Genomic DNA, 23,717 nt, shown 5'->3' with positions numbered 1-23,717 from the left:
GTACTAAAGATGTACTAAAGATGTACTAAAGATGTACTAAAGATGTTCTGATAAAGTTAAGTGGTTGGAACTGCTACTGCCTTCTTATTTCCAACCAACACCACACCATTCCTGATGCAACTCTCTGCATTTATCCGGGCTTGAGACCGGCACAAGGGAGAAACTAGCAATGCTACGTTAGCTCCTGCTAACCGCACTACCGGTACTACCATGAGGCTGCATTGCCCTGTATGGTTTGATTTGTATCTTTGATGTTCAACATCTTTTATTTGATCTGTATCTTTGATGTTCATCATCTTTTATTTGATCTGTATCTTTGATGTTCATCATCTTTTATTTGATTTGTATCTTTGATGTTCATCATCTTTTAATTTGATCTTTGATCAGTGATTGAACAGCTGTGATTGGACAGCAAAGAATGAACCTTTTTGTATCGAGACAGGATGGATCTCAGAATTAAATGTGTTCCAAGATTGATCAAGAAGTTGATTGCATGCTTAATTTCTTTGGAAAATATTTACGCCGGATGCCTGGATACAAAGAACATCTCCCCGTCGGGGAACCGAACCCCGGTCTTCCGCGTGACAGGCGGAGATACAAGGTGACGCCCGCTGGGAAAGTATTTGTTTTTTTTAATACACGGCGGTCCGCTGAGTTTGGACAGTCGTGTTTATATACTGTCCTTTTCGCCGCAGCTTTCGTCTATGGCCATACCACTCTGAACACGCCCGATCTCGTCCGATCTCGGAAGCTAAGCAGGGTCGGGCCTGGTTAGTACTTGGATGGGAGACCGCCTGGGAATACCAGGTGCCGTAAGCTTTTCCTCATCCCTGAGGCTGCGGGCAAACAAAATGGAATTTTTTCTTCCAAAAGTCGGAAATCAAGATGGTTGTCAATTTGAAGACTTGTGATTGATGACTTTCCTTGAGCAGTTGATTGATTTCATAGGTTGATTTTATTTATTTATTTTTAATGACACAAGCATGGATGACGCCAGAGTAAAATGACCATGTGTGATTATATATATAAAATTGTGCTTCCTTTGATTTTTAGATATTTTATTTGATCTGTATATTTGATGTTCATCATCTTTTAATTTGATCTTTGATCAGTGATTGAACAGCTGCGATTGGACAGCAGAGATTGGTCCTTTTTTGTATCCAGACAGGATCGATTTCAGAATTAAATGTATTCCAAGATTGATCAAGATCAAGAAGTTTATTGCATGAATAATTCTTTTGGAAAATATTTTCGCCGGATGCCATTTTTTGTGTTCTATGCTTTCGCCACAAGAGGGCGTAAGTACTCTGATGCTGAGAAATAGGGACTGCAGAAGAAGCGAGAGGAGCGAGAGAGAGAATGAGAGAAGAAGAATGCAGAGTTGATGTTCCAGTGCGAGTTGTACTCAAGATGTACTAAAGGTGCACTAAAGATGTACTAAAGATGCACTAAAGATGCACTAAAGATGTACTAAAGATGTACTAAAGATGTACTAAAGATGTACTAAAGATGTTCTGATAAAGTTAAGTGGTTGGAACTGCTACTGCCTTCTTATTTCCAACCAACACCACACCATTGCTGATGCAACTCTCTGCATTTATCCGGGCTTGAGACCGGCACAAGGGAGATACTAGCAATGCTACGTTAGCTCCTGCTAACCGCACTACCCGTACTACCATGAGGCTGCATTGCCCTGTATGGTTTGATTTGTATCTTTGATGTTCATCATCTTTTATTTGATCTGTATCTTTGATGTTCATCATCTTTTATTTGATCTGTATCTTTGATGTTCATCATCTTTTATTTGATTTGTATCTTTGATGTTCATCATCTTTTAATTTGATCTTTGATCAGTGATTGAACAGCTGTGATTGGACAGCAAAGAATGAACCTTTTTGTATCGAGACAGGATGGATCTCAGAATTAAATGTGTTCCAAGATTGATCAAGAAGTTGATTGCATGCTTAATTTCTTTGGAAAATATTTACGCCGGATGCCTGGATACAAAGAACATCTCCCCGTCGGGGAACCGAACCCCGGTCTTCCGCGTGACAGGCGGAGATACAAGGTGACGCCCGCTGGGAAAGTATTTTGTTTTTTGTAATACACGGCGGTCCGCCGAGTTTGGACAGTCGTGTTTATATACTGTCCTTTTCGCCGCAGCTTTCGTCTACGGCCATACCACTCTGAACACGCCCGATCTCGTCCGATCTCGGAAGCTAAGCAGGGTCGGGCCTGGTTAGTACTTGGATGGGAGACCGCCTGGGAATACCAGGTGCCGTAAGCTTTTCCTCATCCCTGAGGCTGCGGGCAAACAAAATGGAATTTTTTCTTCCAAAAGTCGGAAATCAAGATGGTTGTCAATTTGAAGACTTGTGATTGATGACTTTCCTTGAGCAGTTGATTGATTTCATAGGTTGATTTTATTTATTTATTTTTAATGACACAAGCATGGATGACGCCAGAGTAAAATGACCATGTGTGATTATATATATAAAATTGTGCTTCCTTTGATTTTTAGATATTTTATTTGATCTGTATATTTGATGTTCATCATCTTTTAATTTGATCTTTGATCAGTGATTGAACAGCTGCGATTGGACAGCAGAGATTGGTCCTTTTTTGTATCCAGACAGGATCGATTTCAGAATTAAATGTATTCCAAGATTGATCAAGATCAAGAAGTTTATTGCATGCATAATTCTTTTGGAAAATATTTTCGCCGGATGCCATTTTTTGTGTTCTATGCTTTCGCCACAAGAGGGCGTAAGTACTCTGATGCTGAGAAATAGGGACTGCAGAAGAAGCGAGAGGAGCGAGAGAGAGAATGAGAGAAGAAGAATGCAGAGTTGATGTTCCAGTGCGAGTTGTACTCAAGATGTACTAAAGGTGCACTAAAGATGTACTAAAGATGCACTAAAGATGCACTAAAGATGTACTAAAGATGTACTAAAGATGTACTAAAGATGTACTAAAGATGTTCTGATAAAGTTAAGTGGTTGGAACTGCTACTGCCTTCTTATTTCCAACCAACACCACACCATTGCTGATGCAACTCTCTGCATTTATCCGGGCTTGAGACCGGCACAAGGGAGATACTAGCAATGCTACGTTAGCTCCTGCTAACCGCACTACCCGTACTACCATGAGGCTGCATTGCCCTGTATGGTTTGATTTGTATCTTTGATGTTCATCATCTTTTATTTGATCTGTATCTTTGATGTTCATCATCTTTTATTTGATCTGTATCTTTGATGTTCATCATCTTTTATTTGATTTGTATCTTTGATGTTCATCATCTTTTAATTTGATCTTTGATCAGTGATTGAACAGCTGTGATTGGACAGCAAAGAATGAACCTTTTTGTATCGAGACAGGATGGATCTCAGAATTAAATGTGTTCCAAGATTGATCAAGAAGTTGATTGCATGCTTAATTTCTTTGGAAAATATTTACGCCGGATGCCTGGATACAAAGAACATCTCCCCGTCGGGGAACCGAACCCCGGTCTTCCGCGTGACAGGCGGAGATACAAGGTGACGCCCGCTGGGAAAGTATTTTGTTTTTTGTAATACACGGCGGTCCGCCGAGTTTGGACAGTCGTGTTTATATACTGTCCTTTTCGCCGCAGCTTTCGTCTACGGCCATACCACTCTGAACACGCCCGATCTCGTCCGATCTCGGAAGCTAAGCAGGGTCGGGCCTGGTTAGTACTTGGATGGGAGACCGCCTGGGAATACCAGGTGCCGTAAGCTTTTCCTCATCCCTGAGGCTGCGGGCAAACAAAATGGAATTTTTTCATCCAAAAGTTGGAAATCAAGATGGTTGTCAATTTGAAGACTTGTGATTGATGACTTTCCTTGAGCAGTTGATTGATTTCATAGGTTGATTTTATTTATTTATTTATTTTTAATGACACAAGCATGGATGACGCCAGAGTAAAATGCCCATGTGTGATTATATATATAAAATTGTGCTTCCTTTGATTTTTAGATATTTTATTTGATCTGTATATTTGATGTTCATCATCTTTTAATTTGATCTTTGATCAGTGATTGAACAGCTGCGATTGGACAGCAGAGATTGGACCTCATTTGTATCCACACAGGATCGATTTCAGAATTAAATGTATTCCAAGATGATCAAGATCAAGAAGTTTAATGCATGAATAATTATTTTGGAAAATATTTTCGCCGGATGCCATTTTTTGTGTTCTATGCTTTCGCCACAAGAGGGCGTAAGTACTCTGATGCTGAGAAATAGGGACTGCAGAAGAAGCGAGAGGAGCGAGAGAGAGAATGAGAGAAGAAGTATGCAGAGTTGATGTTCCAGAGCGAGTTGTACTCAAGATGTACTAAAGATGCACTAAAGATGTACTAAAGATGCACTAAAGATGTACTAAAGATGTACTAAAGATGCACTAAAGATGTACTAAAGATGTACTAAAGATGTACTAAAGATGTTCTGATAAAGTTAAGTGGTTGGAACTGCTACTGCCTTCTTATTTCCAACCAACACCACACCATTGCTGATGCAACTCTCTGCATTTATCCGGGCTTGAGACCGGCACAAGGGAGATACTAGCAATGCTACGTTAGCTCCTGCTAACCGCACTACCCGTACTACCATGAGGCTGCATTGCCCTGTATGGTTTGATTTGTATCTTTGATGTTCATCATCTTTTATTTGATCTGTATCTTTGATGTTCATCATCTTTTATTTGATTTGTATCTTTGATGTTCATCATCTTTTAATTTGATCTTTGATCAGTGATTGAACAGCTGTGATTGGACAGCAAAGAATGAACCTTTTTGTATCGAGACAGGATGGATCTCAGAATTAAATGTGTTCCAAGATTGATCAAGAAGTTGATTGCATGCTTAATTTCTTTGGAAAATATTTACGCCGGATGCCTGGATACAAAGAACATCTCCCCGTCGGGGAACCGAACCCCGGTCTTCCGCGTGACAGGCGGAGATACAAGGTGACGCCCGCTGGGAAAGTATTTTTTTTTTTGTAATACACGGCGGTCCGCCGAGTTTGGACAGTCGTGTTTATATACTGTCCTTTTCGCCGCAGCTTTCGTCTACGGCCATACCACTCTGAACGCGCCCGATCTCGTCCGATCTCGGAAGCTAAGCAGGGTCGGGCCTGGTTAGTACTTGGATGGGAGACCGCCTGGGAATACCAGGTGCCGTAAGCTTTTCCTCATCCCTGAGGCTGCGGGCAAACAAAATGGAATTTTTTCATCCAAAAGTTGGAAATCAAGATGGTTGTCAATTTGAAGACTTGTGATTGATGACTTTCCTTGAGCAGTTGATTGATTTCATAGGTTGATTTTATTTATTTATTTTTAATGACACAAGCATGGATGACGCCAGAGTAAAATGACCATGTGTGATTATATATATAAAATTGTGCTTCCTTTGATTTTTAGATATTTTATTTGATCTGTATATTTGATGTTCATCATCTTTTAATTTGATCTTTGATCAGTGACTGAACAGCTGCGATTGGACAGCAGAGATTGGACCTGTTTTGTATCCAGACAGGATCGATTTCAGAATTAAATGTATTCCAAGATGATCAAGATCAAGAAGTTTATTGCATGCATAATTCTTTTGGAAAATATTTTCGCCGGATGCCATTTTTTGTGTTCTATGCTTTCGCCACAAGAGGGCGTAAGTACTCTGATGCTGAGAAATAGGGACTGCAGAAGAAGCGAGAGGAGCGAGAGACAGAATGAGAGAAGAAGAATGCAGAGTTGATGTTCCAGTGCGAGTTGTACTCAAGATGTACTAAAGATGCACTAAAGATGTACTAAAGATGTACTAAAGATGTACTAAAGATGTACTAAAGATGTACTAAAGATGTTCTGATAAAGTTAAGTGGTTGGAACTGCTACTGCCTTCTTATTTCCAACCAACACCACACCATTCCTGATGCAACTCTCTGCATTTATCCGGGCTTGAGACCGGCACAAGGGAGAAACTAGCAATGCTACGTTAGCTCCTGCTAACCGCACTACCGGTACTACCATGAGGCTGCATTGCCCTGTATGGTTTGATTTGTATCTTTGATGTTCAACATCTTTTATTTGATCTGTATCTTTGATGTTCATCATCTTTTATTTGATCTGTATCTTTGATGTTCATCATCTTTTATTTGATTTGTATCTTTGATGTTCATCATCTTTTAATTTGATCTTTGATCAGTGATTGAACAGCTGTGATTGGACAGCAAAGAATGAACCTTTTTGTATCGAGACAGGATGGATCTCAGAATTAAATGTGTTCCAAGATTGATCAAGAAGTTGATTGCATGCTTAATTTCTTTGGAAAATATTTACGCCGGATGCCTGGATACAAAGAACATCTCCCCGTCGGGGAACCGAACCCCGGTCTTCCGCGTGACAGGCAGAGATACAAGGTGACGCCCGCTGGGAAAGTATTTTTTTTTTGTAATACACGGCGGTCCGCCGAGTTTGGACAGTCGTGTTTATATACTGTCCTTTTCGCCACAGCTTTTGTCTACGGCCATACCACTCTGAACACGCCCGATCTCGTCCGATCTCGGAAGCTAAGCAGGGTCGGGCCTGGTCAGTACTTGGATGGGAGACCGCCTGGGAATACCAGGTGCCGTAAGCTTTTCCTCATCCCTGAGGCTGCGGGCAAACAAAATGGAATTTTTTCATCCAAAAGTCGGAAATCAAGATGGTTGTCAATTTGAAGACTTGTGATTGATGACTTTCCTTGAGCAGTTGATTGATTTCATAGGTTGATTTTATTTATTTATTTATTTTTAATGACACAAGCATGGATGACGCCAGAGTAAAATGACCATGTGTGATTATATATATAAAATTGTGCTTCCTTTGATTTTTAGATATTTTATTTGATCTGTATATTTGATGTTCATCATCTTTTAATTTGATCTTTGATCAGTGACTGAACAGCTGCGATTGGACAGCAGAGATTGGACCTGTTTTGTATCCAGACAGGATCGATTTCAGAATTAAATGTATTCCAAGATGATCAAGATCAAGAAGTTTAATGCATGAATAATTCTTTTGGAAAATATTTTCGCCGGATGCCATTTTTTGTGTTCTATGCTTTCGCCACAAGAGGGCGTAAGTACTCTGATGCTGAGAAATAGGGACTGCAGAAGAAGCGAGAGGAGCGAGAGACAGAATGAGAGAAGAAGAATGCAGAGTTGATGTTCCAGAGCGAGTTGTACTCAAGATGTACTAAAGGTGCACTAAAGATGTACTAAAGATGCACTAAAGATGTACTAAAGATGCACTAAAGATGTACTAAAGATGTACTAAAGATGTACTAAAGATGTTCTGATAAAGTTAAGTGGTTGGAACTGCTACTGCCTTCTTATTTCCAACCAACACCACACCATTCCTGATGCAACTCTCTGCATTTATCCGGGCTTGAGACCGGCACAAGGGAGATACTAGCAATGCTACGTTAGCTCCTGCTAACCGCACTACCGGTACTACCATGAGGCTGCATTGCCCGGTATGGTTTGATTTGTATCTTTGATGTTCATCATCTTTTATTTGATCTATATCTCTGATGTTCATCATCTTTTATTTGATCTGTATCTTTGATGTTCATCATCTTTTATTTGATTTGTATCTTTGATGTTCATCATCTTTTAATTTGATCTTTGATCAGTGATTGAACAGCTGTGATTGGACAGCAAAGAATGAACCTTTTTGTATCGAGACAGGATGGATCTCAGAATTAAATGTGTTCCAATATTGATCAAGAAGTTGATTGCATGCTTAATTTCTTTGGAAAATATTTACGCCGGATGCCTGGATACAAAGAACATCTCCCCGTCGGGGAACCGAACCCCGGTCTTCCGCGTGACAGGCGGAGATACAAGGTGACGCCCGCTGGGAAAGTATTTGTTTTTTTTAATACACGGCGGTCCGCTGAGTTTGGACAGTCGTGTTTATATACTGTCCTTTTCGCTGCAGCCTTCGTCTACGGCCATACCACTCTGAACACGCCCGATCTCGTCCGATCTCGGAAGCTAAGCAGGGTCGGGCCTGGTTAGTACTTGGATGGGAGACCGCCTGGGAATACCAGGTGCCGTAAGCTTTTCCTCATCCCTGAGGCTGCGGGCAAACAAAATGGAATTTTTTCTTCCAAAAGTCGGAAATCAAGATGGTTGTCAATTTGAAGACTTGTGATTGATGACTTTCCTTGAGCAGTTGATTGATTTCATAGGTTGATTTTATTTATTTATTTTTAATGACACAAGCATGGATGACGCCAGAGTAAAATGACCATGTGTGATTATATATATAAAATTGTGCTTCCTTTGATTTTTAGATATTTTATTTGATCTGTATATTTGATGTTCATCATCTTTTAATTTGATCTTTGATCAGTGATTGAACAGCTGCGATTGGACAGCAGAGATTGGTCCTTTTTTGTATCCAGACAGGATCGATTTCAGAATTAAATGTATTCCAAGATTGATCAAGATCAAGAAGTTTATTGCATGCATAATTCTTTTGGAAAATATTTTCGCCGGATGCCATTTTTTGTGTTCTATGCTTTCGCCACAAGAGGGCGTAAGTACTCTGATGCTGAGAAATAGGGACTGCAGAAGAAGCGAGAGGAGCGAGAGAGAGAATGAGAGAAGAAGAATGCAGAGTTGATGTTCCAGTGCGAGTTGTACTCAAGATGTACTAAAGGTGCACTAAAGATGTACTAAAGATGCACTAAAGATGCACTAAAGATGTACTAAAGATGTACTAAAGATGTACTAAAGATGTACTAAAGATGTTCTGATAAAGTTAAGTGGTTGGAACTGCTACTGCCTTCTTATTTCCAACCAACACCACACCATTCCTGATGCAACTCTCTGCATTTATCCGGGCTTGAGACCGGCACAAGGGAGATACTAGCAATGCTACGTTAGCTCCTGCTAACCGCACTACCCGTACTACCATGAGGCTGCATTGCCCTGTATGGTTTGATTTGTATCTTTGATGTTCATCATCTTTTATTTGATCTGTATCTTTGATGTTCATCATCTTTTATTTGATCTGTATCTTTGATGTTCATCATCTTTTATTTGATCTGTATCTTTGATGTTCATCATCTTTTATTTGATTTGTATCTTTGATGTTCATCATCTTTTAATTTGATCTTTGATCAGTGATTGAACAGCTGTGATTGGACAGCAAAGAATGAACCTTTTTGTATCGAGACAGGATGGATCTCAGAATTAAATGTGTTCCAAGATTGATCAAGAAGTTGATTGCATGCTTAATTTCTTTGGAAAATATTTACGCCGGATGCCTGGATACAAAGAACATCTCCCCGTCGGGGAACCGAACCCCGGTCTTCCGCGTGACAGGCGGAGATACAAGGTGACGCCCGCTGGGAAAGTATTTTTTTTTTGTTATACACGGCGGTCCGCCGAGTTTGGACAGTCGTGTTTATATACTGTCCTTTTCGCCGCAGCTTTTGTCTACGGCCATACCACTCTGAACACGCCCGATCTCGTCCGATCTCGGAAGCTAAGCGGGGTCGGGCCTGGTTAGTACTTGGGTGGGAGACCGCCTGGGAATACCAGGAGCCGTAAGCTTTTCCTCATCCCTGAGGCTGCGGGCAAACAAAATGGAATTTTTTCATCCAAAAGTCGGAAATCAAGATGGTTGTCAATTTGAAGACTTGTGATTGATGACTTTCCTTGAGCAGTTGATTGATTTCATAGGTTGATTTTATTTATTTATTTATTTTTAATGACACAAGCATGGATGACGCCAGAGTAAAATGACCATGTGTGATTATATATATAAAATTGTGCTTCCTTTGATTTTTAGATATTTTATTTGATCTGTATATTTGATGTTCATCATCTTTTAATTTGATCTTTGATCAGTGACTGAACAGCTGCGATTGGACAGCAGAGATTGGACCTGTTTTGTATCCAGACAGGATCGATTTCAGAATTAAATGTATTCCAAGATGATCAAGATCAAGAAGTTTATTGCATGCATAATTCTTTTGGAAAATATTTTCGCCGGATGCCATTTTTTGTGTTCTATGCTTTCGCCACAAGAGGGCGTAAGTACTCTGATGCTGAGAAATAGGGACTGCAGAAGAAGCGAGAGGAGCGAGAGACAGAATGAGAGAAGAAGAATGCAGAGTTGATGTTCCAGTGCGAGTTGTACTCAAGATGTACTAAAGATGCACTAAAGATGTACTAAAGATGTACTAAAGATGTACTAAAGATGTACTAAAGATGTTCTGATAAAGTTAAGTGGTTGGAACTGCTACTGCCTTCTTATTTCCAACCAACACCACACCATTCCTGATGCAACTCTCTGCATTTATCCGGGCTTGAGACCGGCACAAGGGAGAAACTAGCAATGCTACGTTAGCTCCTGCTAACCGCACTACCGGTACTACCATGAGGCTGCATTGCCCTGTATGGTTTGATTTGTATCTTTGATGTTCAACATCTTTTATTTGATCTGTATCTTTGATGTTCATCATCTTTTATTTGATCTGTATCTTTGATGTTCATCATCTTTTATTTGATTTGTATCTTTGATGTTCATCATCTTTTAATTTGATCTTTGATCAGTGATTGAACAGCTGTGATTGGACAGCAAAGAATGAACCTTTTTGTATCGAGACAGGATGGATCTCAGAATTAAATGTGTTCCAAGATTGATCAAGAAGTTGATTGCATGCTTAATTTCTTTGGAAAATATTTACGCCGGATGCCTGGATACAAAGAACATCTCCCCGTCGGGGAACCGAACCCCGGTCTTCCGCGTGACAGGCGGAGATACAAGGTGACGCCCGCTGGGAAAGTATTTTGTTTTTTGTAATACACGGCGGTCCGCCGAGTTTGGACAGTCGTGTTTATATACTGTCCTTTTCGCCGCAGCTTTCGTCTACGGCCATACCACTCTGAACACGCCCGATCTCGTCCGATCTCGGAAGCTAAGCAGGGTCGGGCCTGGTTAGTACTTGGATGGGAGACCGCCTGGGAATACCAGGTGCCGTAAGCTTTTCCTCATCCCTGAGGCTGCGGGCAAACAAAATGGAATTTTTTCATCCAAAAGTTGGAAATCAAGATGGTTGTCAATTTGAAGACTTGTGATTGATGACTTTCCTTCAGCAGTTGATTGATTTCATAGGTTGATTTTATTTATTTATTTATTTTTAATGACACAAGCATGGATGACGCCAGAGTAAAATGACCATGTGTGATTATATATATAAAATTGTGCTTCCTTTGATTTTTAGATATTTTATTTGATCTGTATATTTGATGTTCATCATCTTTTAATTTGATCTTTGATCAGTGACTGAACAGCTGCGATTGGACAGCAGAGATTGGACCTGTTTTGTATCCAGACAGGATCGATTTCAGAATTAAATGTATTCCAAGATGATCAAGATCAAGAAGTTTAATGCATGAATAATTCTTTTGGAAAATATTTTCGCCGGATGCCATTTTTTGTGTTCTATGCTTTCGCCACAAGAGGGCGAAAGTACTCTGATGCTGAGAAATAGGGACTGCAGAAGAAGCGAGAGGAGCGAGAGAGAGAATGAGAGAAGAAGAATGCAGAGTTGATGTTCCAGAGCGAGTTGTACTCAAGATGTACTAAAGGTGCACTAAAGATGTACTAAAGATGCACTAAAGATCTACTAAAGATGCACTAAAGATGTACTAAAGATGTACTAAAGATGTTCTGATAAAGTTAAGTGGTTGGAACTGCTACTGCCTTCTTATTTCCAACCAACACCACACCATTCCTGATGCAACTCTCTGCATTTATCCGGGCTTGAGACCGGCACAAGGGAGATACTAGCAATGCTACGTTAGCTCCTGCTAACCGCACTACCGGTACTACCATGAGGCTGCATTGCCCGGTATGGTTTGATTTGTATCTTTGATGTTCATCATCTTTTATTTGATCTATATCTCTGATGTTCATCATCTTTTATTTGATCTGTATCTTTGATGTTCATCATCTTTTATTTGATTTGTATCTTTGATGTTCATCATCTTTTAATTTGATCTTTGATCAGTGATTGAACAGCTGTGATTGGACAGCAAAGAATGAACCTTTTTGTATCGAGACAGGATGGATCTCAGAATTAAATGTGTTCCAATATTGATCAAGAAGTTGATTGCATGCTTAATTTCTTTGGAAAATATTTACGCCGGATGCCTGGATACAAAGAACATCTCCCCGTCGGGGAACCGAACCCCGGTCTTCCGCGTGACAGGCGGAGATACAAGGTGACGCCCGCTGGGAAAGTATTTGTTTTTTTTAATACACGGCGGTCCGCTGAGTTTGGACAGTCGTGTTTATATACTGTCCTTTTCGCCGCAGCTTTCGTCTACGGCCATACCACTCTGAACACGCCCGATCTCGTCCGACCTCGGAAGCTAAGCAGGGTCGGGCCTGGTTAGTACTTGGATGGGAGACCGCCTGGGAATACCAGGTGCCGTAAGCTTTTCCTCATCCCTGAGGCTGCGGGCAAACAAAATGGAATTTTTTCTTCCAAAAGTCGGAAATCAAGATGGTTGTCAATTTGAAGACTTGTGATTGATGACTTTCCTTGAGCAGTTGATTGATTTCATAGGTTGATTTTATTTATTTATTTTTAATGACACAAGCATGGATGACGCCAGAGTAAAATGACCATGTGTGATTATATATATAAAATTGTGCTTCCTTTGATTTTTAGATATTTTATTTGATCTGTATATTTGATGTTCATCATCTTTTAATTTGATCTTTGATCAGTGATTGAACAGCTGCGATTGGACAGCAGAGATTGGTCCTTTTTTGTATCCAGACAGGATCGATTTCAGAATTAAATGTATTCCAAGATTGATCAAGATCAAGAAGTTTATTGCATGCATAATTCTTTTGGAAAATATTTTCGCCGGATGCCATTTTTTGTGTTCTATGCTTTCGCCACAAGAGGGCGTAAGTACTCTGATGCTGAGAAATAGGGACTGCAGAAGAAGCGAGAGGAGCGAGAGAGAGAATGAGAGAAGAAGAATGCAGAGTTGATGTTCCAGTGCGAGTTGTACTCAAGATGTACTAAAGGTGCACTAAAGATGTACTAAAGATGCACTAAAGATGCACTAAAGATGTACTAAAGATGTACTAAAGATGTACTAAAGATGTACTAAAGATGTTCTGATAAAGTTAAGTGGTTGGAACTGCTACTGCCTTCTTATTTCCAACCAACACCACACCATTCCTGATGCAACTCTCTGCATTTATCCGGGCTTGAGACCGGCACAAGGGAGATACTAGCAATGCTACGTTAGCTCCTGCTAACCGCACTACCCGTACTACCATGAGGCTGCATTGCCCTGTATGGTTTGATTTGTATCTTTGATGTTCATCATCTTTTATTTGATCTGTATCTTTGATGTTCATCATCTTTTATTTGATCTGTATCTTTGATGTTCATCATCTTTTATTTGATCTGTATCTTTGATGTTCATCATCTTTTATTTGATTTGTATCTTTGATGTTCATCATCTTTTAATTTGATCTTTGATCAGTGATTGAACAGCTGTGATTGGACAGCAAAGAATGAACCTTTTTGTATCGAGACAGGATGGATCTCAGAATTAAATGTGTTCCAAGATTGATCAAGAAGTTGATTGCATGCTTAATTTCTTTGGAAAATATTTACGCCGGATGCCTGGATACAAAGAACATCTCCCCGTCGGGGAACCGAACCCCGGTCTTCCGCGTGACAGGCGGAGATACAAGGTGACGCCCGCTGGGAAAGTATTTTTTTTTTGTTATACACGGCGGTCCGCCGAGTTTGGACAGTCGTGTTTATATACTGTCCTTTTCGCCGCAGCTTTTGTCTACGGCCATACCACTCTGAACACGCCCGGTCTCGTCCGATCTCGGAAGCTAAGCGGGGTCGGGCCTGGTTAGTACTTGGGTGGGAGACCGCCTGGGAATACCAGGAGCCGTAAGCTTTTCCTCATCCCTGAGGCTGCGGGCAAACAAAATGGAATTTTTTCATCCAAAAGTCGGAAATCAAGATGGTTGTCAATTTGAAGACTTGTGATTGATGACTTTCCTTGAGCAGTTGATTGATTTCATAGGTTGATTTTATTTATTTATTTATTTTTAATGACACAAGCATGGATGACGCCAGAGTAAAATGACCATGTGTGATTATATATATAAAATTGTGCTTCCTTTGATTTTTAGATATTTTATTTGATCTGTATATTTGATGTTCATCATCTTTTAATTTGATCTTTGATCAGTGACTGAACAGCTGCGATTGGACAGCAGAGATTGGACCTGTTTTGTATCCAGACAGGATCGATTTCAGAATTAAATGTATTCCAAGATGATCAAGATCAAGAAGTTTATTGCATGCATAATTCTTTTGGAAAATATTTTCGCCGGATGCCATTTTTTGTGTTCTATGCTTTCGCCACAAGAGGGCGTAAGTACTCTGATGCTGAGAAATAGGGACTGCAGAAGAAGCGAGAGGAGCGAGAGACAGAATGAGAGAAGAAGAATGCAGAGTTGATGTTCCAGTGCGAGTTGTACTCAAGATGTACTAAAGATGCACTAAAGATGTACTAAAGATGTACTAAAGATGTACTAAAGATGTACTAAAGATGTACTAAAGATGTTCTGATAAAGTTAAGTGGTTGGAACTGCTACTGCCTTCTTATTTCCAACCAACACCACACCATTCCTGATGCAACTCTCTGCATTTATCCGGGCTTGAGACCGGCACAAGGGAGAAACTAGCAATGCTACGTTAGCTCCTGCTAACCGCACTACCGGTACTACCATGAGGCTGCATTGCCCTGTATGGTTTGATTTGTATCTTTGATGTTCAACATCTTTTATTTGATCTGTATCTTTGATGTTCATCATCTTTTATTTGATCTGTATCTTTGATGTTCATCATCTTTTATTTGATTTGTATCTTTGATGTTCATCATCTTTTAATTTGATCTTTGATCAGTGATTGAACAGCTGTGATTGGACAGCAAAGAATGAACCTTTTTGTATCGAGACAGGATGGATCTCAGAATTAAATGTGTTCCAAGATTGATCAAGAAGTTGATTGCATGCTTAATTTCTTTGGAAAATATTTACGCCGGATGCCTGGATACAAAGAACATCTCCCCGTCGGGGAACCGAACCCCGGTCTTCCGCGTGACAGGCGGAGATACAAGGTGACGCCCGCTGGGAAAGTATTTTTTTTTTTGTAATACACGGCGGTCCGCCGAGTTTGGACAGTCGTGTTTATATACTGTCCTTTTCGCCGCAGCTTTCGTCTACGGCCATACCACTCTGAACACGCCCGGTCTCGTCCGATCTCGGAAGCTAAGCAGGGTCGGGCCTGGTTAGTACTTGGATGGGAGACCGCCTGGGAATACCAGGTGCCGTAAGCTTTTCCTCATCCCTGAGGCTGCGGGCAAACAAAATGGAATTTTTTCTTCCAAAAGTCGGAAATCAAGATGGTTGTCAATTTGAAGACTTGTGATTGATGACTTTCCTTGAGCAGTTGATTGATTTCATAGGTTGATTTTATTTATTTATTTTTAATGACACAAGCATGGATGACGCCAGAGTAAAATGACCATGTGTGATTATATATATAAAATTGTGCTTCCTTTGATTTTTAGATATTTTATTTGATCTGTATATTTGATGTTCATCATCTTTTAATTTGATCTTTGATCAGTGATTGAACAGCTGCGATTGGACAGCAGAGATTGGTCCTTTTTTGTATCCAGACAGGATCGATTTCAGAATTAAATGTATTCCAAGATTGATCAAGATCAAGAAGTTTATTGCATGCATAATTCTTTTGGAAAATATTTTCGCCGGATGCCATTTTTTGTGTTCTATGCTTTCGCCACAAGAGGGCGTAAGTACTCTGATGCTGAGAAATAGGGACTGCAGAAGAAGCGAGAGGAGCGAGAGAGAGAATGAGAGAAGAAGAATGCAGAGTTGATGTTCCAGTGCGAGTTGTACTCAAGATGTACTAAAGGTGCACTAAAGATGTACTAAAGATGCACTAAAGATGCACTAAAGATGCACTAAAGATGTACTAAAGATGTACTAAAGATGTACTAAAGATGTTCTGATAAAGTTAAGTGGTTGGAACTGCTACTGCCTTCTTATTTCCAACCAACACCACACCATTCCTGATGCAACTCTCTGCATTTATCCGGGCTTGAGACCGGCACAAGGGAGATACTAGCAATGCTACGTTAGCTCCTGCTAACCGCACTACCCGTACTACCATGAGGCTGCATTGCCCTGTATGGTTTGATTTGTATCTTTGATGTTCATCATCTTTTATTTGATCTGTATCTTTGATGTTCATCATCTTTTATTTGATCTGTATCTTTGATGTTCATCATCTTTTATTTGATCTGTATCTTTGATGTTCATCATCTTTTATTTGATTTGTATCTTTGATGTTCATCATCTTTTAATTTGATCTTTGATCAGTGATTGAACAGCTGTGATTGGACAGCAAAGAATGAACCTTTTTGTATCGAGACAGGATGGATCTCAGAATTAAATGTGTTCCAAGATTGATCAAGAAGTTGATTGCATGCTTAATTTCTTTGGAAAATATTTACGCCGGATGCCTGGATACAAAGAACATCTCCCCGTCGGGGAACCGAACCCCGGTCTTCCGCGTGACAGGCGGAGATACAAGGTGACGCCCGCTGGGAAAGTATTTGTTTTTTTGTAATACACGGCGGTCCGCCGAGTTTGGACAGTCGTGTTTATATACTGTCCTTTTCGCCGCAGCTTTCGTCTACGGCCATACCACTCTGAACACGCCCGATCTCGTCCGATCTCGGAAGCTAAGCAGGGTCGGGCCTGGTTAGTACTTGGATGGCAGACCGCCTGGGAATACCAGGTGCCGTAAGCTTTTCCTCATCCCTGAGGCTGCGGGCAAACAAAATGGAATTTTTTCTTCCAAAAGTTGGAAATCAAGATGGTTGTCAATTTGAAGACTTGTGATTGATGACTTTCCTTGAGCAGTTGATTGATTTCATAGGTTGATTTTATTTATTTATTTTTAATGACACAAGCATGGATGACGCCAGAGTAAAATGACCATGTGTGATTATATATATAAAATTGTGCTTCCTTTGATTTTTAGATATTTTATTTGATCTGTATATTTGATGTTCATCATCTTTTAATTTGATCTTTGATCAGTGATTGAACAGCTGCGATTGGACAGCAGAGATTGGTCCTTTTTTGTATCCAGACAGGATCGATTTCAGAATTAAATGTATTCCAAGATTGATCAAGATCAAGAAGTTTATTGCATGCATAATTCTTTTGGAAAATATTTTCGCCGGATGCCATTTTTTGTGTTCTATGCTTTCGCCACAAGAGGGCGTAAGTACTCTGATGCTGAGAAATAGGGACTGCAGAAGAAGCGAGAGGAGCGAGAGAGAGAATGAGAGAAGAAGAATGCAGAGTTGATGTTCCAGTGCGAGTTGTACTCAAGATGTACTAAAGGTGCACTAAAGATGTACTAAAGATGCACTAAAGATGCACTAAAGATGTACTAAAGATGTACTAAAGATGTACTAAAGATGTACTAAAGATGTTCTGATAAAGTTAAGTGGTTGGAACTGCTACTGCCTTCTTATTTCCAACCAACACCACACCATTCCTGATGCAACTCTCTGCATTTATCCGGGCTTGAGACCGGCACAAGGGAGATACTAGCAATGCTACGTTAGCTCCTGCTAACCGCACTACCCGTACTACCATGAGGCTGCATTGCCCTGTATGGTTTGATTTGTATCTTTGATGTTCATCATCTTTTATTTGATCTGTATCTTTGATGTTCATCATCTTTTATTTGATCTGTATCTTTGATGTTCATCATCTTTTATTTGATCTGTATCTTTGATGTTCATCATCTTTTATTTGATTTGTATCTTTGATGTTCATCATCTTTTAATTTGATCTTTGATCAGTGATTGAACAGCTGTGATTGGACAGCAAAGAATGAACCTTTTTGTATCGAGACAGGATGGATCTCAGAATTAAATGTGTTCCAAGATTGATCAAGAAGTTGATTGCATGCTTAATTTCTTTGGAAAATATTTACGCCGGATGCCTGGATACAAAGAACATCTCCCCGTCGGGGAACCGAACCCCGGTCTTCCGCGTGACAGGCGGAGATACAAGGTGACGCCCGCTGGGAAAGTATTTTTTTTTTGTTATACACGGCGGTCCGCCGAGTTTGGACAGTCGTGTTTATATACTGTCCTTTTCGCCGCAGCTTTTGTCTACGGCCATACCACTCTGAACACGCCCGGTCTCGTCCGATCTCGGAAGCTAAGCAGGGTCGGGCCTGGTTAGTACTTGGGTGGGAGACCGCCTGGGAATACCAGGAGCCGTAAGCTTTTCCTCATCCCTGAGGCTGCGGGCAAACAAAATGGAATTTTTTCATCCAAAAGTCGGAAATCAAGATGGTTGTCAATTTGAAGACTTGTGATTGATGACTTTCCTTGAGCAGTTGATTGATTTCATAGGTTGATTTTATTTATTTATTTATTTTTAATGACACAAGCATGGATGACGCCAGAGTAAAATGACCATGTGTGATTATATATATAAAATTGTGCTTCCTTTGATTTTTAGATATTTTATTTGATCTGTATATTTGATGTTCATCATCTTTTAATTTGATCTTTGATCAGTGACTGAACAGCTGCGATTGGACAGCAGAGATTGGACCTGTTTTGTATCCAGACAGGATCGATTTCAGAATTAAATGTATTCCAAGATGATCAAGATCAAGAAGTTTATTGCATGCATAATTCTTTTGGAAAATATTTTCGCCGGATGCCATTTTTTGTGTTCTATGCTTTCGCCACAAGAGGGCGTAAGTACTCTGATGCTGAGAAATAGGGACTGCAGAAGAAGCGAGAGGAGCGAGAGACAGAATGAGAGAAGAAGAATGCAGAGTTGATGTTCCAGTGCGAGTTGTACTCAAGATGTACTAAAGATGCACTAAAGATGTACTAAAGATGTACTAAAGATGTACTAAAGATGTACTAAAGATGTACTAAAGATGTTCTGATAAAGTTAAGTGGTTGGAACTGCTACTGCCTTCTTATTTCCAACCAACACCACACCATTCCTGATGCAACTCTCTGCATTTATCCGGGCTTGAGACCGGCACAAGGGAGAAACTAGCAATGCTACGTTAGCTCCTGCTAACCGCACTACCGGTACTACCATGAGGCTGCATTGCCCTGTATGGTTTGATTTGTATCTTTGATGTTCAACATCTTTTATTTGATCTGTATCTTTGATGTTCATCATCTTTTATTTGATCTGTATCTTTGATGTTCATCATCTTTTATTTGATTTGTATCTTTGATGTTCATCATCTTTTAATTTGATCTTTGATCAGTGATTGAACAGCTGTGATTGGACAGCAAAGAATGAACCTTTTTGTATCGAGACAGGATGGATCTCAGAATTAAATGTGTTCCAAGATTGATCAAGAAGTTGATTGCATGCTTAATTTCTTTGGAAAATATTTACGCCGGATGCCTGGATACAAAGAACATCTCCCCGTCGGGGAACCGAACCCCGGTCTTCCGCGTGACAGGCGGAGATACAAGGTGACGCCCGCTGGGAAAGTATTTTTTTTTTTGTAATACACGGCGGTCCGCCGAGTTTGGACAGTCGTGTTTATATACTGTCCTTTTCGCCGCAGCTTTCGTCTACGGCCATACCACTCTGAACACGCCCGATCTCGTCCGATCTCGGAAGCTAAGCAGGGTCGGGCCTGGTTAGTACTTGGATGGGAGACCGCCTGGGAATACCAGGTGCCGTAAGCTTTTCCTCATCCCTGAGGCTGCGGGCAAACAAAATGGAATTTTTTCATCCAAAAGTTGGAAATCAAGATGGTTGTCAATTTGAAGACTTGTGATTGATGACTTTCCTTGAGCAGTTGATTGATTTCATAGGTTGATTTTATTTATTTATTTATTTTTAATGACACAAGCATGGATGACGCCAGAGTAAAATGCCCATGTGTGATTATATATATAAAATTGTGCTTCCTTTGATTTTTAGATATTTTATTTGATCTGTATATTTGATGTTCATCATCTTTTAATTTGATCTTTGATCAGTGATTGAACAGCTGCGATTGGACAGCAGAGATTGGACCTCATTTGTATCCACACAGGATCGATTTCAGAATTAAATGTATTCCAAGATGATCAAGATCAAGAAGTTTAATGCATGAATAATTCTTTTGGAAAATATTTTCGCCGGATGCCATTTTTTGTGTTCTATGCTTTCGCCACAAGAGGGCGTAAGTACTCTGATGCTGAGAAATAGGGACTGCAGAAGAAGCGAGAGGAGCGAGAGAGAAAATGAGAGAAGAAGTATGCAGAGTTGATGTTCCAGAGCGAGTTGTACTCAAGATGTACTAAAGATGCACTAAAGATGTACTAAAGATGCACTAAAGATGTACTAAAGATGTACTAAAGATGCACTAAAGATGTACTAAAGATGTACTAAAGATGTACTAAAGATGTTCTGATAAAGTTAAGTGGTTGGAACTGCTACTGCCTTCTTATTTCCAACCAACACCACACCATTGCTGATGCAACTCTCTGCATTTATCCGGGCTTGAGACCGGCACAAGGGAGATACTAGCAATGCTACGTTAGCTCCTGCTAACCGCACTACCCGTACTACCATGAGGCTGCATTGCCCTGTATGGTTTGATTTGTATCTTTGATGTTCATCATCTTTTAATTTGATCTTTGATCAGTGATTGAACAGCTGTGATTGGACAGCAAAGAATGAACCTTTTTGTATCGAGACAGGATGGATCTCAGAATTAAATGTGTTCCAAGATTGATCAAGAAGTTGATTGCATGCTTAATTTCTTTGGAAAATATTTACGCCGGATGCCTGGATACAAAGAACATCTCCCCGTCGGGGAACCGAACCCCGGTCTTCCGCGTGACAGGCGGAGATACAAGGTGACGCCCGCTGGGAAAGTATTTTTTTTTTTGTAATACACGGCGGTCCGCCGAGTTTGGACAGTCGTGTTTATATACTGTCCTTTTCGCCACGGCTTTTGTCTATGGCCGTACCACTCTGAACACGCCCGACCTCGTCCGATCTCGGAAGCTAAGCAGGGTCGGGCCTGGTTAGTACTTGGATGGGAGACCGCCTGGGAATACCAGGTGCCGTAAGCTTTTCCTCATCCCTGAGGCTGCGGGCAAACAAAATGGAATTTTTTCATCCAAAAGTCGGAAATCAAGATGGTTGTCAATTTGAAGACTTGTGATTGATGACTTTCCTTGAGCAGTTGATTGATTTCATAGGTTGATTTTATTTATTTATTTATTTTTAATGACACAAGCATGGATGACGCCAGAGTAAAATGACCATGTGTGATTATATATATAAAATTGTGCTTCCTTTGATTTTTAGATATTTTATTTGATCTGTATATTTGATGTTCATCATCTTTTAATTTGATCTTTGATCAGTGACTGAACAGCTGCGATTGGACAGCAGAGATTGGACCTGTTTTGTATCCAGACAGGATCGATTTCAGAATTAAATGTATTCCAAGATGATCAAGATCAAGAAGTTTATTGCATGCATAATTCTTTTGGAAAATATTTTCGCCGGATGCCATTTGTTGTGTTCTATGCTTTCGCCACAAGAGGGCGTAAGTACTCTGATGCTGAGAAATAGGGACTGCAGAAGAAGCGAGAGGAGCGAGAGACAGAATGAGAGAAGAAGAATGCAGAGTTGATGTTCCAGTGCGAGTTGTACTCAAGATGTACTAAAGATGCACTAAAGATGTACTAAAGATGTACTAAAGATGTACTAAAGATGTACTAAAGATGTACTAAAGATGTTCTGATAAAGTTAAGTGGTTGGAACTGCTACTGCCTTCTTATTTCCAACCAACACCACACCATTCCTGATGCAACTCTCTGCATTTATCCGGGCTTGAGACCGGCACAAGGGAGATACTAGCAATGCTACGTTAGCTCCTGCTAACCGCACTACCCGTACTACCATGAGGCTGCATTGCCCTGTATGGTTTGATTTGTATCTTTGATGTTCATCATCTTTTATTTGATCTGTATCTTTGATGTTCATCATCTTTTATTTGATTTGTATCTTTGATGTTCATCATCTTTTAATTTGATCTTTGATCAGTGATTGAACAGCTGTGATTGGACAGCAAAGAATGAACCTTTTTGTATCGAGACAGGATGGATCTCAGAATTAAATGTGTTCCAAGATTGATCAAGAAGTTGATTGCATGCTTAATTTCTTTGGAAAATATTTACGCCGGATGCCTGGATACAAAGAACATCTCCCCGTCGGGGAACCGAACCCCGGTCTTCCGCGTGACAGGCGGAGATACAAGGTGACGCCCGCTGGGAAAGTATTTTTTTTTTGTTATACACGGCGGTCCGCCGAGTTTGGACAGTCGTGTTTATATACTGTCCTTTTCGCCGCAGCTTTTGTCTACGGCCATACCACTCTGAACACGCCCGGTCTCGTCCGATCTCGGAAGCTAAGCAGGGTCGGGCCTGGTTAGTACTTGGGTGGGAGACCGCCTGGGAATACCAGGAGCCGTAAGCTTTTCCTCATCCCTGAGGCTGCGGGCAAACAAAATGGAATTTTTTTATCCAAAAGTCGGAAATCAAGATGGTTGTCAATTTGAAGACTTGTGATTGATGACTTTCCTTGAGCAGTTGATTGATTTCATAGGTTGATTTTATTTATTTATTTATTTTTAATGACACAAGCATGGATGACGCCAGAGTAAAATGACCATGTGTGATTATATATATAAAATTGTGCTTCCTTTGATTTTTAGATATTTTATTTGATCTGTATATTTGATGTTCATCATCTTTTAATTTGATCTTTGATCAGTGACTGAACAGCTGCGATTGGACAGCAGAGATTGGACCTGTTTTGTATCCAGACAGGATCGATTTCAGAATTAAATGTATTCCAAGATGATCAAGATCAAGAAGTTTATTGCATGCATAATTCTTTTGGAAAATATTTTCGCCGGATGCCATTTGTTGTGTTCTATGCTTTCGCCACAAGAGGGCGTAAGTACTCTGATGCTGAGAAATAGGGACTGCAGAAGAAGCGAGAGGAGCGAGAGACAGAATGAGAGAAGAAGAATGCAGAGTTGATGTTCCAGTGCGAGTTGTACTCAAGATGTACTAAAGATGCACTAAAGATGTACTAAAGATGTACTAAAGATGTACTAAAGATGTACTAAAGATGTACTAAAGATGTTCTGATAAAGTTAAGTGGTTGGAACTGCTACTGCCTTCTTATTTCCAACCAACACCACACCATTCCTGATGCAACTCTCTGCATTTATCCGGGCTTGAGACCGGCACAAGGGAGAAACTAGCAATGCTACGTTAGCTCCTGCTAACCGCACTACCGGTACTACCATGAGGCTGCATTGCCCTGTATGGTTTGATTTGTATCTTTGATGTTCAACATCTTTTATTTGATCTGTATCTTTGATGTTCATCATCTTTTATTTGATCTGTATCTTTGATGTTCATCATCTTTTATTTGATTTGTATCTTTGATGTTCATCATCTTTTAATTTGAT

At 40.3% G+C, this 23,717-nt stretch overlaps 16 non-coding genes across 16 annotated transcripts; all 16 read left to right on the top strand.

The window, feature by feature from the left end:
- The first annotated feature begins 700 nt into the window (after positions 1 to 700).
- On the top strand, positions 701 to 819 carry LOC137912472 (5S ribosomal RNA). Its single transcript, XR_011106329.1, has one exon. It is a non-coding gene; the product is annotated as a 5S ribosomal RNA (ribosomal RNA).
- A 1,349-nt stretch (positions 820 to 2,168) lies between these two features.
- Positions 2,169 to 2,287, top strand: LOC137912380 (5S ribosomal RNA). The gene has a single exon (XR_011106254.1). It is a non-coding gene; the product is annotated as a 5S ribosomal RNA (ribosomal RNA).
- Positions 2,288 to 3,636: 1,349 nt separating this feature from the next.
- On the top strand, positions 3,637 to 3,755 carry LOC137912368 (5S ribosomal RNA). Its single transcript, XR_011106243.1, has one exon. It is a non-coding gene; the product is annotated as a 5S ribosomal RNA (ribosomal RNA).
- A 1,329-nt stretch (positions 3,756 to 5,084) lies between these two features.
- Positions 5,085 to 5,203, top strand: LOC137912308 (5S ribosomal RNA). Its single transcript, XR_011106187.1, has one exon. It is a non-coding gene; the product is annotated as a 5S ribosomal RNA (ribosomal RNA).
- Positions 5,204 to 6,528: 1,325 nt separating this feature from the next.
- On the top strand, positions 6,529 to 6,647 carry LOC137912474 (5S ribosomal RNA). The gene has a single exon (XR_011106331.1). It is a non-coding gene; the product is annotated as a 5S ribosomal RNA (ribosomal RNA).
- A 1,351-nt stretch (positions 6,648 to 7,998) lies between these two features.
- Positions 7,999 to 8,117, top strand: LOC137912356 (5S ribosomal RNA). The gene has a single exon (XR_011106232.1). It is a non-coding gene; the product is annotated as a 5S ribosomal RNA (ribosomal RNA).
- A 1,382-nt stretch (positions 8,118 to 9,499) lies between these two features.
- On the top strand, positions 9,500 to 9,618 carry LOC137912495 (5S ribosomal RNA). Its single transcript, XR_011106352.1, has one exon. It is a non-coding gene; the product is annotated as a 5S ribosomal RNA (ribosomal RNA).
- Positions 9,619 to 10,937: 1,319 nt separating this feature from the next.
- LOC137912344 (5S ribosomal RNA) lies at positions 10,938 to 11,056 on the top strand. The gene has a single exon (XR_011106221.1). It is a non-coding gene; the product is annotated as a 5S ribosomal RNA (ribosomal RNA).
- Positions 11,057 to 12,396: 1,340 nt separating this feature from the next.
- Positions 12,397 to 12,515, top strand: LOC137912471 (5S ribosomal RNA). Its single transcript, XR_011106328.1, has one exon. It is a non-coding gene; the product is annotated as a 5S ribosomal RNA (ribosomal RNA).
- Positions 12,516 to 13,897: 1,382 nt separating this feature from the next.
- On the top strand, positions 13,898 to 14,016 carry LOC137912328 (5S ribosomal RNA). Its single transcript, XR_011106206.1, has one exon. It is a non-coding gene; the product is annotated as a 5S ribosomal RNA (ribosomal RNA).
- A 1,330-nt stretch (positions 14,017 to 15,346) lies between these two features.
- LOC137912484 (5S ribosomal RNA) lies at positions 15,347 to 15,465 on the top strand. Its single transcript, XR_011106341.1, has one exon. It is a non-coding gene; the product is annotated as a 5S ribosomal RNA (ribosomal RNA).
- A 1,383-nt stretch (positions 15,466 to 16,848) lies between these two features.
- Positions 16,849 to 16,967, top strand: LOC137912488 (5S ribosomal RNA). The gene has a single exon (XR_011106345.1). It is a non-coding gene; the product is annotated as a 5S ribosomal RNA (ribosomal RNA).
- Positions 16,968 to 18,349: 1,382 nt separating this feature from the next.
- On the top strand, positions 18,350 to 18,468 carry LOC137912320 (5S ribosomal RNA). The gene has a single exon (XR_011106198.1). It is a non-coding gene; the product is annotated as a 5S ribosomal RNA (ribosomal RNA).
- Positions 18,469 to 19,798: 1,330 nt separating this feature from the next.
- On the top strand, positions 19,799 to 19,917 carry LOC137912338 (5S ribosomal RNA). The gene has a single exon (XR_011106215.1). It is a non-coding gene; the product is annotated as a 5S ribosomal RNA (ribosomal RNA).
- Positions 19,918 to 21,178: 1,261 nt separating this feature from the next.
- On the top strand, positions 21,179 to 21,297 carry LOC137912333 (5S ribosomal RNA). Its single transcript, XR_011106210.1, has one exon. It is a non-coding gene; the product is annotated as a 5S ribosomal RNA (ribosomal RNA).
- Positions 21,298 to 22,592: 1,295 nt separating this feature from the next.
- On the top strand, positions 22,593 to 22,711 carry LOC137912319 (5S ribosomal RNA). Its single transcript, XR_011106197.1, has one exon. It is a non-coding gene; the product is annotated as a 5S ribosomal RNA (ribosomal RNA).
- Positions 22,712 to 23,717: the final 1,006 nt, after the last annotated feature.

Source organism: Brachionichthys hirsutus, unplaced genomic scaffold (genome assembly GCF_040956055.1).
Source record: "Brachionichthys hirsutus isolate HB-005 unplaced genomic scaffold, CSIRO-AGI_Bhir_v1 contig_1145, whole genome shotgun sequence".
NCBI classification, from domain to species: Eukaryota; Metazoa; Chordata; class Actinopteri; order Lophiiformes; family Brachionichthyidae; genus Brachionichthys; species Brachionichthys hirsutus.
This window is presented reverse-complemented; position numbering and strand designations above follow the sequence as displayed.